Source organism: Pseudopipra pipra, chromosome 10 (genome assembly GCF_036250125.1).
Source record: "Pseudopipra pipra isolate bDixPip1 chromosome 10, bDixPip1.hap1, whole genome shotgun sequence".
Taxonomy (NCBI): Eukaryota; Metazoa; Chordata; class Aves; order Passeriformes; family Pipridae; genus Pseudopipra; species Pseudopipra pipra.
The window spans coordinates 21,721,370-21,736,325 of NC_087558.1; positions in this window are offsets into that span (position 1 = coordinate 21,721,370).

Genomic DNA, 14,956 nt, shown 5'->3' on the forward strand with positions numbered 1-14,956 from the left:
GAGGCACTGTGACAGCTGGGGGTTACTGGGACAAGGAGGAATCCAAGGTGAGGACAAATTAATCCAGTTAGGAATATCCAAAAGAACAGTTATCGAGGCTCATCCAGCTCGAGGCGGCACCTGCGGAGCACAGTGGGATGTTTCCTCCCTCTTATTTGTACCTTTCCCAGCTGGCGTTGCCCTGAGCCGTGACAATTCCCACCTCCTCGGGAGCTTCTCACACCTTCCTGTCACCTCATCAGCGAGGCAATGGGTGTCCCCACCCCCCTGCAGCCTTGGGGGATGTTTTGCATCTTCCCCGGGTAAGGATGGGGGTTTTCGTGCGGCTTTGAACGCGAGTTAGATTTGTCTCAGCAGAGCCCGGGGTCTGTGCCCGTCCTGGGAGCTGCCTGCTGGACCAAATCCATAGGGAAAATGAATATATGAGCGGCTTTGCAGCAGGTAAGAAGGCTGGTTGTGGTTGGGAGCCCTGCTGGTGCCGTGTGTTTTGGATGGTCTGTTAAATACCCGATTTTTAGCTAAAATGCCAGCTTCAAATGTGGCCAGTTTCTCACCCAGCTCCCTCCCAGAAAGGTCTGGAGCTTTCCCAGAAGCATCTGGCTGGGGTCATGCCCTGGGTGGAGTTTTCCAGGCTGTTTCCAACGCCCGTGGGGAACACAGGCAGGGGCAAACTCCAGAAAACAAACTGGTTTGTGCTTATTGACAAACAACTGTGTTAGAAATTAATCTCATTACTGCCTAAATGTCAGCACTCCTTATATTTAAAGGCCAAAAAGATGTCCTTGCTCTCATTTTAATGCTGGTTTTTGAGCCCTGCTTGCTTGCAGACTGGGTGTTAAAAGCAGAGTCTGCTGGTTTTGAGGGAGCACATCTGGCTCGGGGCATCCAGACGTGCTGAGTGATGCTCTCAGGGCAGAGGGAGCTCTTTGGAAGTGCACACCCCCCACAGCAACCCGGAGGGTGGGTCAGCCCGTGGTGTTCCCAAGCCATTCCCAGCCCACACACGCATGGAGTCACTTTTGAAGCTCCTGGTTGCCTGTCCAAGCTGTGCAGAAGGACACAGGGACCAGCTCCAGCTTTGCCTGCCCAGCCCTTGCTGGGAAGAAGGAGATCTGCAGGGAGGAGGAGCTGCATGGAGGCAGGAAGCTGAACAGGAGCCAGAGTGTGCCCAGGTGGCCAAGAAGGCCAATGGATCCTGGCCTGGATCAGGAACAGTGTGGCCAACAGGGCCAGGGAAGTGATTCTTGCCCTGGACTCAGCGCTGGTGAGGCCACCCCTGGAGTGCTGTGTCCAGTTCTGGGCCCTCAGCTCAGGAAGGACATTGAGGTCCTGGAGCACATCCAGAGAAGAGCAACGAGGCTGGGGAAGGGACTGGAGCACAAGTGCTGTGAGGAGAGGCTGAGGGAGCTGGGGCTGTTGAGCCTGGAGAAGAGGAGGCTCAGGGGAGACCTCCTCACTCTCTGCAACTCCCTGACAGGAGGGGGGAGCCAGGGGGGGGTTGGTCTCTTTTCCCAGGCAACTCTCAGCAAGACAAGAGGGCTGGGTCTTCAGCTGTGCCAGGGGAGGTTTAGGTTGGATATTAGGAAGAATTTCTTTCCAGAGAGGGTGATCAGCCCTTGGAATGGGCTGCCCAGGGAAGTGGTGGATTCTCCATCCCTGGAGGTGTTTAAGATGAGACTGGATGTGGCACCAGTGCCATGGGCTGGGAACCACAGCGGGGTTGGATCAAGGGTTGGACTTGATGATCTGAGAGGTCCCTTCCAACCCAGCTGATTCTGTGATTCTATCATTCTGTGATTCTATGATTCTGGGGGTGGGAGGGTGGGACAAATGCACTCCACAAAACCCCTTAACCCAACCAGCAGCACTTTGGGGTCTGAGCTGGGACAGGGCCAAGGACTCCTCTGGGAAACACAGAGGGACAGAGTGACCCCAGGACCTGGTGCATGTGAGCTCAGATCACCAGCAGCGTGGTTAACTCAGGAACAGCAGGGGCTTTTCCAAGGCTCATTTATCAAGGAACAAAGGAAGTTGTGGGTACAAGACAGAAACACCCTTCCCACTGTATTCCATACAAGCCAACCACTTCATCCCATAATTTTGGCAGTCAAGGTGAGCCTTCACGAGCTCTGCTTGGCAGGTGATCCCCCCTCGAGCTGGGACACCCCTCAGAGTTGCTCCTTGAGGCTTGAGAGACTTTTCTACTAATGGCAGATCTTTGGAGGGGTCTAATTTGATTCCTTTCTAAACTGCAGCTGGGCTGCACTCCAGGGACTCTCCCCTGGAGCTGGAACACCTCTCCTGGTTTGAGATTCTTACCTGGGATTGAGGGAATCTTCCTTACCCAAGAGCCCTTGCTCCCCAGAGATCCTTGGTGAGCTGCTCGTGGTGAACCAACACCCCTGAGATCTGTGCAGTGAATTCCTTTGGACATAAACTGGTGTCCAGGTCTGAGACTGAGGTCGGATTTAGCCACAGCTGAGCTGCAACAGGAGTTTAGGGAGCAAGGGATTATCCTCCTAACCCCCTGAGTCAGTGGGTGCCCCTTCAGACCTGTGTAAACCATCTGAGCTCGATTCTACTTCAATTTGTTTTGTCACCACGTAGGACTGACCGACCCTCACCGCTGAACTTCACGGAATTGCGTTTTTATAAATTCCTATTACAAGTATTTTTGCTGAAGCCTTTGATGGTGATTCTTTGAGTGACCCAAAATCACTCATTCCCGACAGGGGCAGGGCTGGGCCTTCACCCTCCCACCCAAAAAAGCCCAACCCGAGGCAGCAGGAAGGGGAGGCCTTAATTGGAACCATCCCCTGCGCCCCCAGGGTCACTAATTCCTCGTGCAACACAGAATAACAGGTCTCTTTTTTTTCTCTTTTTTTTCTTTTTTTTTTTTCCTTTTTGAACTGGAAACTTAGAAGCAACAGGTTCGTGTTTCTCCTCACATATGCCTCACATCTTTGCCTTTTGTTGTTTTGGCTAAATCTATCCTCCCAGGACCCCACAGCACACCGAGCAGCATATGGCCTTCTACTTGCTTCATTTCCAGCCCTCGTTTTTTCCCACAGTAAACCAGACTTTTTCAGGCAATACTAATCCCTCGTGCCTGTCACTGGGAGAGAAAAGCATTAATAACTGCAGTTATCCTGGAAATATCTGTCACCCACATTTGTTTTTCCTTTCCCTTTGGGTAATCACGCTCCAGATCTAATTACTGCCCGAATTTCTTTTGCTCCGACGAGCAGCATTTTGGGTTCCCTCCCCCCTTCCCTCCCTCCCTCCCCGGCTGGGTGGAAGCTGAACTCCGTGCTGGGGGATCCGTGTTGATTTACACCAGCTGAGGAGCCGCCGCTCCACGTCTTTATTCCGTGTGTGGCTCGGGGTTGTGGGGACGGGGGGTGATTGATGGCTCCACAAGCCGTGGGACCGAACTTGTGCAGAGCAGGGGAGTCCAGCAAGAGCAGGGAGAGGCTGAGCGGGCTGGGGATGAGTCGCTGGGAGAGCAAAGAGAGAGGAAAAAGCGCTTTCGTGCTCTCCCGCGGGGCAGGAGCCAGAGCTGGGGGCAGCGACACGGGGAAGGGGGGGGTTCCCACTGTCACACCCCGGCGTTTGGGAGCCACCAGGCACGAGGAGGGAGCCTGAGCTGGCTGGATTTCCCTCCTCCTTGGCTGACTCACGTCTGTGAGGCAAAATGTCAGGGCTGAGCTTTGGGGAGGCAGGAGGAGCAGATTGCGGAGCCCCGGGGGAGGCTGACGGACACAGCTCCCGCTTTTCCGCAGGTTCCCTCCTGGTGTTTCTGGATCAGCCGTGACACACATGGATGAGGAGGCATCTCCTCCTCCAGCTGCCAGCAAACCGTGCCCTGGGAGCGTGCTGGGCACAGCCAGCCACTGGGTGAACTGGTCAGACTGGGGAGAGGTGAATGCTCACTAAAGCCCTGTGGAACACGAGGAGTTTGCCACGGAATAAAGGGGTGGGAAGGAATCTCCTGGGATGGGATGAGGGCAGTGTGGGGACAGAGAGGGAAGGAGGGAGTGGGGCTAGGAGGGTGGCAGGGCAAGGGGGGCTCTGCTTTAACTCTAATTTACCCACACAGCTGCGACCACAGTGGGCTCAGGAGCAGGACAAACAGCTGGGCTGTTGGGAATGGCCATGGAAAAACCTGTGCTAACACAGGTTATGATTCCTGAGAGAAGGAAAGGGTGTAAGAAGCACAGACATGAACTGGTGTCCGAGCAAAATCAGCCAATTACCCCTCCGGGAGCAGGATCGATGGCACCGTGTGACCCTGGAGGTGATTCAGGGACAGGACACCGACCCTGGCACTGGGGCTGTGAGTCTGCAACGAGCACTTAAAGCAATCATAAGTCAATGGATTTGGGATCTTTCCTGGCTTAGCTGTAGCAGCTGAGGCCATGAGAGAGAATTGATGTTCCAGGCAAAGCTCACCCAACCACTTCCACTTACAGGGAGGCAAAAAAATTTGATATATTGGCCACAAGAAGGAAGAGAAAAATATCGAGTTTTGCTTGTTTTGCTCCCCAGCAATATTCAGGACATGAAGAGAGAGAAGTGGGCCGGGAAAAAAAATATGCAAGGAATGGGGAAACAAAAGAGAGACAAGACGTCTTTTCTTTTTTTCCTTAATTAATCTTGGGAGGTGATGACAGCCTGGGATGAGAAATGGGAAGTAAATGCTCTGCTAACAGCCTTTCATAAAGATCTCCGGGTTTGACAAATGAGCTCAAAGCCGCAGGACGAGGAGCCGCAGCTCTGGCAGAGCATTAGGGAGAATCCGGCGGTCAGAGGCTCGGAGCAAAGGGGTTGGGAGGGAAAAAAAACCCTCAACGCCCCTCCCTGCCTGGGGCTTGTTCGAACACTCGCTTTGACTCGCGGCGGTCACGGCTCCAAGCAGCCCCTCCTGTGCCTCAGGACACGTGCCTTTCACGAGGTTTTAGCAGCAGGATCCCTGGATCTGACCAAAATTCCAGTGGCCCATCCCTGGTGCTTGATCCGGGATTTATCTTGCTCCTTCCGTGTTTGTTTTCTTTTTTTTTTGGACAAAAGTCCTGATTTTTTTGGGTGCTTTTCGAGGTTCCAGCTGCCACGGGAAAAGGGATCCCAGGCTACAACAGAGAGGTCTTGGGAGAATAAATGTAGGGAAGGCTGTGAATATATTAAGGGTGAGCATCGGGAATTGCAGCATTTTGTGGGACAAAATGAGAAGGAAGAAGTAGAAGAATTAAACAGAAGGATGGGAATGAAATGGAACAGAATGGAATGGAATTAAATAGAAGAATGGAATGGAATGGAATAGAATAGAATAGAATAGAATAGAAATATTAAGAATAAGAATAAGAACAGGAATAGGAATAAGAATAAGAATAGGAATAAGAATAAAAATAAGAATAGGAATAAGAATAAAAATAAGAATAAGAATAAGAATAAGAACAGGAATAGGAATAAGAATAAGAAGAATAAGAATAAGAATAAGAATAAGAATAATTAAAAGGATTTTAACACAATAATGGTACATGTGAAAGGGATTCTTTTTTAGTCTGGTATCTGACATTTTGATTCCAGAACCGAATTTAGACTTTTTTTTTGCTTGGATTCTGATTATTCCTCAGCAAATTGGGGCCAGGGCTGGCAAGGGCCTCTGAAATCACCGAGAGCAGTTGGAGACACGTAGATGTTACTCCCCCAGGACAGCCCGAGCTATAAACTTTATTACCCTGTAAAGAGGAACCTGCAACATCAGAGGCTTTTCAGGGATCAATAAAATCAGCGTTAACTAAACTGTCAGCAGTCACTCTGCCCTTCCCCCAGCCTGCTCTGCTGTTCAGTTCCAATTAGGCTAAATTGGGACTCCAAATTTTGGGTGGAAGCCAAAGTGTCAATCCCATAATCGGTTATGAACAATGTAAGCAATGTCTGTCTAATCTGTAAATGGCCAGCTCAGCTGAGAGGCTCCTGGAATGATGCTAAAACAGCCACTGGGGTGGGAATTATTCATGTCTGCAAAGAAGGGGGAATAAATCCCTTTGGGAACTGCTAGAATCCCAGAATCCCAGAATGGTTTGGGTTGGAAGGGACCTTAAAGATCATCTCCTTCCATGGGCAGGGACACCTTCCACTAGACCAGGTTGCTCAGAGCCTTGTCCAGCCTGGTCCTGGCAGTTTAAAGGGCTTCAAACCTCAAGGGTAAATTGAAAGAAAATGGGAGAAAAAGAGGAAAATTGGAGGTGGGAGGGATTCCAGATCTTTTTAGGGGCACGAGTGGGGTGGGGGCAGAGCTGGGGCACCAGGGGCTGCTCAGCATCGATGATGGGAGAGGTTTGAGGTTGGTGGTGAAGCTCTGCCTGAGATAAGTCGCTATTCATGAGGGCATGGCCCTGTCAGCCAGCCCAAAGCCCTGGATATTCAAGTGGAGGCAGCCAAAAACCCCCCAGCAAAGCGACTGCCAGCCCAGCTCTCTCAGAGCTCCCTTTAACCGAGGCAGCACTTAAGAGGTGTGAGAAGAGGTTGCTGTGAAATGCAAACATCCAGCGAGGAATGCTGGGCTCTGGGAGCCAGGGGCAAAGGGAAATGGGGCAGGAAAACCAGGTAAATAACAGTAAAATTAAATTACTCCGAGGTGGTGGTGACGGCAAGGTGTCTGAAACCTGAGCCTGGGTGGGAGACACGGGAGCTGCCCAGCATGAGGGTTGGGCCAGGGGCACAGTTTGGGGGGAATTTGGAGGAAATTCCACATGGGTGGGCCCTGGGTTTTCCCTGGAGAGAGCTGAGGGCCTGAGCATCCTTGCACAGATCCACGGAATCACAGAATCCCAGGATCTGCTGAGTTGGAAGGACCCACAAGGATCATCCAGTCCAATCCTCAGCCTTGCACAGGAATATCCCCTGTGCCCCAGAGGATCATCCCGACCCTCCTGGAGCTCTGGCAGCCTTGGGGCTGTGACTACTTCCCTTGGGAAGAGTTAGTGGGAATAAGAGGGTGAGTTTTGGGGAGGAAAACCCCACTTCTCCCCGTTCTCCACCGCAGCGTTCAGGAAGAATTCCTTAAATCCCTCCTTTCCCCTTGAACACTTATCAAAGCCTCTGCCTGCTCTGCTGCCTTTGCTCCTCTCCAGCAGCACAGGTAAGAATAGCAACGATAAAAAATTAAAAGCTACAATAAACATTATTGATGCCATTCCTAACGAGACAGAGGAAGGGAAGGAAAAGGAGAGGATGCAGGCGAGATAAATATCGTCTGTCAGCCATAAATTACAGCCGTCATTAGGCTGCTACACCAGGCCCTGACAAATTATTGTGTGGAACTACATGCTCAGCTGAGCCTTCCAGTCTGCACCTTAGAAAAAAAAAAAATCAATGCAATCGTTCCTGTATCAATCTGGGATCCAGCTGGAATAGTGCTGGGCTCCCACGGAGCTCCTGGGAATGGCAGTGGGTGGATTTAGTGGGGTGAGGAAGGGCAAGGGTGGGCTCTGCACAGGGCTTGCTGCAGGTCCCCAGCTGGGTTTGCAGGCTGCCAGCCCCCTGCTGACTTCCCAGGGTGAGGATTTGGTTGGCTTTTTTTAGGAAGGATGGGCTTTTCCATGGCTTTTCCATGGCTTTTCCATGGCTTTTCCATGGCTGTGTGAGGGTGATGCCCAGCAGGCACATGCAGGGAGAGTCTCTGTGCTGCTGCAGAGCCCCATGGGCCCAAATCTGGGGGTGTAGGAGCCGTCTCAGGGGGCACCATGGCACTGGGGTGGGCAGCAGAAGATGGGCACTCCCGATGCCAGGGGCTCTCTGTCCATCTGGGACCCCCTGGTACCCCAGCTGTGGGGGCTCAAGATGTGCACCTGCTTCCTCCAGAGTTTTTTTTCATTCCAGAGGGATCCTGGCACCCTCCTCACAACTTGGCCCTTCTTAGAGACTATCAGAGAATCTTCTGAGTTGGAAGGGACCTTTAAGGATCATCAAATCCAACCCCTAAGTGGATCATCAAATCCAACCCCCACGGCCCCTGTGGGGATCAAACACACCACCTGGGTGTTATTGGCACCGTGCTTGGACAAACTGGGCTCCTCTCAGGGTCCATGACCTTGAGCTGATCCTGTGGTTCATGAAAAGGGGGTGATGCCTTCAGGGGCATCCCAAATCTTTAGCTCAGCTTCCAGCTCTTCTATCCCGTGCTCGGAGTTCCATCCGGCCTCAACCCACCACACCTCACCCCGCAGGTCCCAGGGCTCTTTGTGGAGTGACAACTCCAGCCCTGGGATCTCCTCCCCCACGCTCCTCAGAGACCTCAAACTGCGGGAAAAACGGAGCAAAGGGGGAAAATCGGCGTTGTGGCGCAGGCTCTCCAAAAGCCATTCATCCCCAGGCTCTTGGAGAGGCATCAAATGAGATTCCTGCAGGAGATGATTTGTTTTGTCCTTCTCCTGCCCGCTCAGATTAATCTCTGCTCCTGAAGTAGTGGTGTCATTTCCCGGGGACAGACGGCACAGGGACCGCGGAGCCCCATAAATTAGAGACAATTCCGGATCCATCCGTCTTCCTTCCCGCTCTCCATCCCCACACCTTCCACAGGGCAAGGGCAGGCCCTGCAGGTACCACCACAACTAATGGGCTAATATAATATAATATATTATAATATATAATATAGATATATAAATGAATATAAACATAAAATAAATATATATAATATATAAATAGATATAAAAATATAAAAATAAAAATAAAAATAAAAATATATTTATAGAAATATAAAATAACTATAACTATAAATACAAATAATAAATATAAATATAGACTATATATAAATATAAAATAATAAATGTAATAAATAAATAATAAATATAAAAGAAATATAAACATAAAATAATAAATATAAATATAAATATAAATATAAATATAAATATAAATATAAATATAAATATAAATATAAATATAAATATAAATATAAATATAAATATAATATAATAAATATAGACTGTATATAAATATAAAATAATAAATATGATAAATTAATATCAAATATATAAATAAATATAAATATAAAAGAAATATAAACATAAAATAATAAATATAAATATAAAATAGTAAATATAAACATAAACATAAACATAAACATAAATATAAATATAAATATAAATATAAATATAAATATAATAAATATAGACTGTATATAAATATAAAATAATAAATATAATGAATGAATAACAAATATATAAATAATAATTATAAAATAAGTATAATCATAAAATAATAAATATAAATAATAAATATAAATATAATATAATAAATATGGACTGTATATTAATATAAAATAATAAATATAATAAATGAATAAAATATATAAATAATAATAAATATAAAATAAATATAAACATAAAAATAATAAATATAAATATAAAATAAATATAATAAATATAAAATAAATATAAATAAATATTAAAAAAAACCTCAAGATGGGAGAGGTTTGAACATCAGAGGGATTTTGGTGCTCCAAAGCAATTTGCCTTCTCCTGTTTCCCTTTTTCCAGTTCTTTGGAGGAGCAGGATTGTAGTTAGCAGTGAAATGCAACATCCTTGATTTATTTTTTTCCCTGTGCTGGGCTGTTTTCAGGGGGAAAAAAAAGGACAGTTTTGAGCAAGAAGAGGAGGTTTGCAACTTCAAAGCTGGACTGAAGGGCTGGGCCTTCAAAAGAGGGAGCAAGTGCAGGGTGATGGGATTTAATTTGGATCACGTGAGGGTGGAGGGATGGATGGGAGAGCTCGGAGTGCACCTGATTCCAAACTATCCTGCACACAGTGCTCTCAGACCTGGCCCCTCTGAGCACATTTAATGGGAATATATCCACCAAATATCATAAAGCCATTCAGGTTGGAGAAGACTTCCAAGATCAGCAAGTCCAACCCTCAAACCTGTGTACAAATGCCTGTTTATATACACATACCCGAGGCACATCTATAAATATAAATATATATGTATACACACATCTGGATTATTCCCAGGTAACAAAATGAAAGCTTGGAGGAGCCAGGAACACCACTATTTATTATTTATGAGCTTCTCACTGTGACAAGCCACACACAGGCCTAAAAGGCAGCTCAGCCTCTCCCCTAAGGGGTTTTAAAGCTTCCTCAGACTCAGACAAACGGGCTGGAGAGCCCCGAGGGCTGCAGGGGGCTGGCCAAGGCTGCAGGGAGGGGATGAGGCTTTGGCACTCCCAAAATTCCAGCTGTTCCCCAGGGATCAGTGTAAGGCAGAGTGTGGCTCCTGCATTCCCAGAGCTGCTGTTGTAGGACACCAGGAGGGTGACAGGGACTTGGAGGAGGACACATCCCCACCCCAGGGTGGCTCCCCTGTGGAAAACCACCACGTGCAGGGCCCCTCACCCCACCCAGGAGCCACCCCAGTGGTGGTCTGAAAAATAAAAGCTAGACACGATTCCAGTATGGGGAAAACTGGAATGCTTTATTGAACATGAGAACACAATTTTAAAGGCATCTGGGGCTGGACATGGTAATGAAGGGGACAACCTATGTTAATTGGGGAGTTACACAAGTTTTTACTGCAATTTCCAAATAGTTAATTTTTCTTCAAGCAGGATTACATGGGGGATAGAGGGCTTGCAGGGGTTTAGGCGTGGTTTTAACAGTCATCTCAAAAAGTCCTTTCTTAATTTTTCTTGGAGCCAGCTTTATATCTCCGGGTTGCACATCAACAGGTCTCAGGACAAGGGTCCAAATTTCTTCAGATCACGAGATGTTTGTCAGCCTTGTTTTCCAAGGTTTGTGATTCAAATTTACCGAGCCTCCTTTCGCTGAGAGATGGTTTTTGTCCCCTTCACATCCCCGACATGGGAGTGAAAGGGCAGCTCTTTCCTGTGTCTGAGTGTTCAGAGCTGCCTGCTCTGGGGTGAGGGCCTGTCTGTCTCTGTCTCTTTGCCCCTGCTGAGAAGATTCATTACTTTGATGGATTTGGGTAATTTTTTCAAGTGCTTCGAGTGACAAACAATAACAGTCCCTTCACTCTCGGCTCCGGAGCGAGGAGAGGGGCTGGGGGGAAGCAGGAATCCTCCGAGGGGATTTCTCCCAAGGAAAACTCCCTCATCCCACAGCTTGGTCTGAGCAGCTCTCTGGGTGCCAGGAGGCAAAGCCCTGCAGGGCAGTGGGAATTCCACAGCATCCCAGGATGTGCTGAGTTGGAAGGGACCCAGGAGGGTCACCAAGTCCCACCCTTAGTCCTGCACAGGCCCGTGTGCCACCTCACACCGTGTGCCTGAGGGTATCACCCAGATTTGGGGAGTTTCCCTCCAGGGAAGAGAGAGGCATGGGTGTGAAGAGGCTGCTGAGGGTCCAGAATTCAATCCAGCCCTCCATGTCTTCAGCTGCAGCACAGCAGACAGGCCTGGGGTCAGGAGAAAGGGCCGGGAGAGGGATGAGGTGTCAGAGGGAAGGAGGCACGTGGGGATGTGGGTTGTGGACACTGCTGGGTGTTCCCATAGGAGTCCTCCAGAGGGACAGATTCCATCCTGAGGGAGTGACCATCTCTGCTGTGGCTGCAGGGGCTCCCAAGGAATCAGTTTTGCCAGACAGGCTCGATCCCTGTTGGTGACAGAGGCCCAGGATTTATGGCTGCAGGATCATGGACAAGGGAGGGCTTTGGAAACCCCTTGTCTGTAGAGATACTGGAGCCAGGCAGCAGGAATGGTCTGGTCCCCTGGCACCCATGCCTGGTGAGAGGAGTGGGAACAGGGGCAGGAACAGGGACAGGGAGAGTAGCCAAGGTTGTCCATGATGGTGAAACCAAGGTCAAGACACACAGTGAAGTCCACGGAGTTCTGGCTGAGATCACCAAAATGGCCTTTTTCTGCCCTAAATGTTTCATGGTTCTCTGGAGAGGTGGAGGGGAAGGGGCTGGGAAGGGGCTTCCTGCAGCTGAGCCAAGAGCAAGCACATTCCTCGTGCTCAGGCCGTGCCTGCAGTTCTGGTTGAGATCCTTGGCTGGGTTTCCAGGTAATGGGGTTCCTGTGATGAAAACAGGCTGCTCTGATGGCCAGAACAGTCATCCAGCTTTGCCTTCCAACCTTCCCAATCCCCCAGGCCTGCAATAATACTTCCTGTGAATGCTGGCAGGTCCCACTGCTGGGGTGGCTGATGGCAGAGCAATCTCCTGGCAGAGCTGACCCTGAACCTCAGAGAATCCCCCAAACACAGCCCCAGAGCTCTGCCTGGCTGCCCATGAGCTCTTGGCCACTGGGGAGGGGTGGTCTCAGCTTTCATGGAATCATTAAGGTTGGGAAAGTCCTCTGAGCTCACTGATTCCAACCGTTAACCCAGCACTAAACCGTGTCCCTGAGCAGCACACCTACAATTCCATGTGCCTTCCCTGGCCACATTCCACACAGCCAGGACAAGATGGAGGGGTCACTATCTCCCCAAAATCAGCCCACAGGAGCAGGAGGTGAGTCATGTGAGACAGGAGGCTGAAGGAGAAGAAACCCCTAAAACCCCACAGACCCAGTGGTGGGTACTGGGCCACCACCTTCATGACAGAGAAGAGTCTCCACCTCCACCCAGGCTGTGTGGTGTACTCTGAATTTCCACAGGTTATTTACCCTTTCCTGGGCCACCTGCCTGGGCATTTGCATCCAGATGATGATACAAAACATCCCAGGAACCAAAGCTGCTCAGGTTCCAGAGCATCAGCAAGAAAGTTCAGCCAGTTTGTACAGAGAGACAAGGACAAAACTGGGAGGCAGAAGGGTTTGCTTGGGCCTCACCCTTCAGGAAATCAAAAGCAATAACTAAGGGGAGTGGGAAGGAGAGGCACTAACAGCCTGGATTTATCCAGCTTTAGGAGAAAAATCTCTCCTGCTGACCTCCAGATGAAAGAGCAGAGAAGTGTTTGAGTTTCCTCAGGGGAATAGCCTTGACTGGCGCGTGAAAAAACCCGATTTCTGCTCCTCGGGGGAATGAGCAGGGCCTTGATCTACAGCTCTGGCTCCCAGAGAGCAAATGAAACACTTTCTCTTTTCATCCACATCCCTAAAGGACTTGCCATCCTGAAAAATGGGAGCAACTCCCTCGAAGGGAGATTACAGTGCAATTGCCGTGGAAAACCCGGGCCTGGTGGATGCTCCTGGCACAGACACGGTGCCCAAAGCTGCTCCTGCCCCCAGGGACCTTCTCCACCAAGGGTGGGATGGGAATGGAAAGGGAGGGAAGGGAAGGGTAGGCAGGGATTTAGGGGGATGAGGGGGAGGAAGAGAAGGAGAAAGGGAAGGGGAACAGGAGAGGCAAGGGCAAGGGGAAGGGGAAAGGGAAAGGGAAATGGGAAGGGGGGAAATGAGAAGGAGGGAGAAGGGGAAGGAAAAGAATGAGAAAGAGGAAGGAGAAGAGGAAAGGAGAAGGAGAAGAGGAAGGGGGAAAGAGAAGGAGAAGGAGAAGGAGAAGGAGAAGGAGAAGGAGAAGGAGAAGGAGAAGGAGAAGGAGAAGGAGAAGGAGAAGGAGAAGGAGAAGGAGAAGGAGAAGGAGAAGGAGAAGGAGAAGGAGAAGGAGAAGGAGAAGGAGAAGAAGGAGGAGGAGGAGGAGGAGAAGGAGAAGGAGAAGGAGAAGGAGAAGGAGAAGGAGGAGGAGGAGGAGGAGGAGGAGGAGGAGGGGATCTCCTTCAAGAGCAAGGAGCAGAGCAAAGGCTTTCTCTGCCACTGAGAGTTCTCGTGTGTTTTGCCTCTTGCCAAATCTCCTCAGTGCCCCTGAAGGCCTCCAGACTCTTCCAGCAGCAACTGAGAAGCTGAGAAAGCGTGTCAGGGAACTGCTCCCCAGTGCCTTTGGGATTTGGGGTTTTTGGAGCTGCAAACAAAGGGTTTCACTTTCCTCTGGGGCAAAGGGAGTCGTGGCCTGGCCAAAACAAACAACTTTTTTGAGTTTCCTTCCTCGGATGGAAGAAATGGAGCTGAGTGTTTGAAAGACATCTCAAAATTAGCAACTCCAGCAGTCCAGTCTCTTTTATCCCACACTTTTGACCCCAGAATCCTCCAGCAGCACTGGTGCCAAGTGCCAGGGTTTTTTTCCTCTGCCCTGCACAGCCACTTGCTGGGATAAAGTCCCTCAGTGGAAGGTTGGTTTGACATCACTTTATCCCCAGAAGTCAGGAAAAGCAGTGAGTCCATCATGCCCAGTCCCTTCGTGTGAAACGGGAGAGTCTGAAGGCTCAGCTCCTAAAATTCCCAGGGCATTGATTTGGCAGGAATTGAGGCCAGGGAATGGGGTGTTGCCCTGAGTTGGGGCCGGCACTTTTTGCCCTTGAAGATTTCTGGGAAAGGAATAATGGCTTGGCTGATTATTGTTATTATTTAAGCGACAAGAGTGAAAATTGAAAAGAAAACCCGCTTCCCCCACCCAGCAATAGCAGATATTTGTCATCTCTGTCAGCTTTTCAGACCTGGGCAATTCCATAGGTTTCATAAGCCCTCGTTAATTTTCTTGTTTGGGAGGATTTGCTTTTTTAATGAAACCTATTTACACCAGCGACTGCTGGAAAATCATTCATTAGCGGACAAGAACTATTGATTATTTTCCTCCAACTACTCAGCCATGTTCTAGCCAATTACTGTAACCAATAAATAAAGAAATATCAACCTTGCATTCCTGCCACCATCTCCAGCAGAACTTTATTCCCCTGGATAACACGTGGCGTGGCAGCCCGGGGGGAAATGCTGGGCTGGAGAAACCTCTTTTAACATTTATGTCACATTGCCATCGTCTGAAAGCTTCTGGAGAGCAGACAAGCCCCCAGAAAGAGGAGGTTTCTAGTTAGAGCTTTAATGTATTTACTGAAGAAAATATTTACTGGGCACACAGTGGGAATTGTTGAGGGAACAGCGCCAGGTTTGAAGAAACGCCGGATCTTAAACTCTTATTTTATTATGCAAATATTTGGCCTGATTTGCAG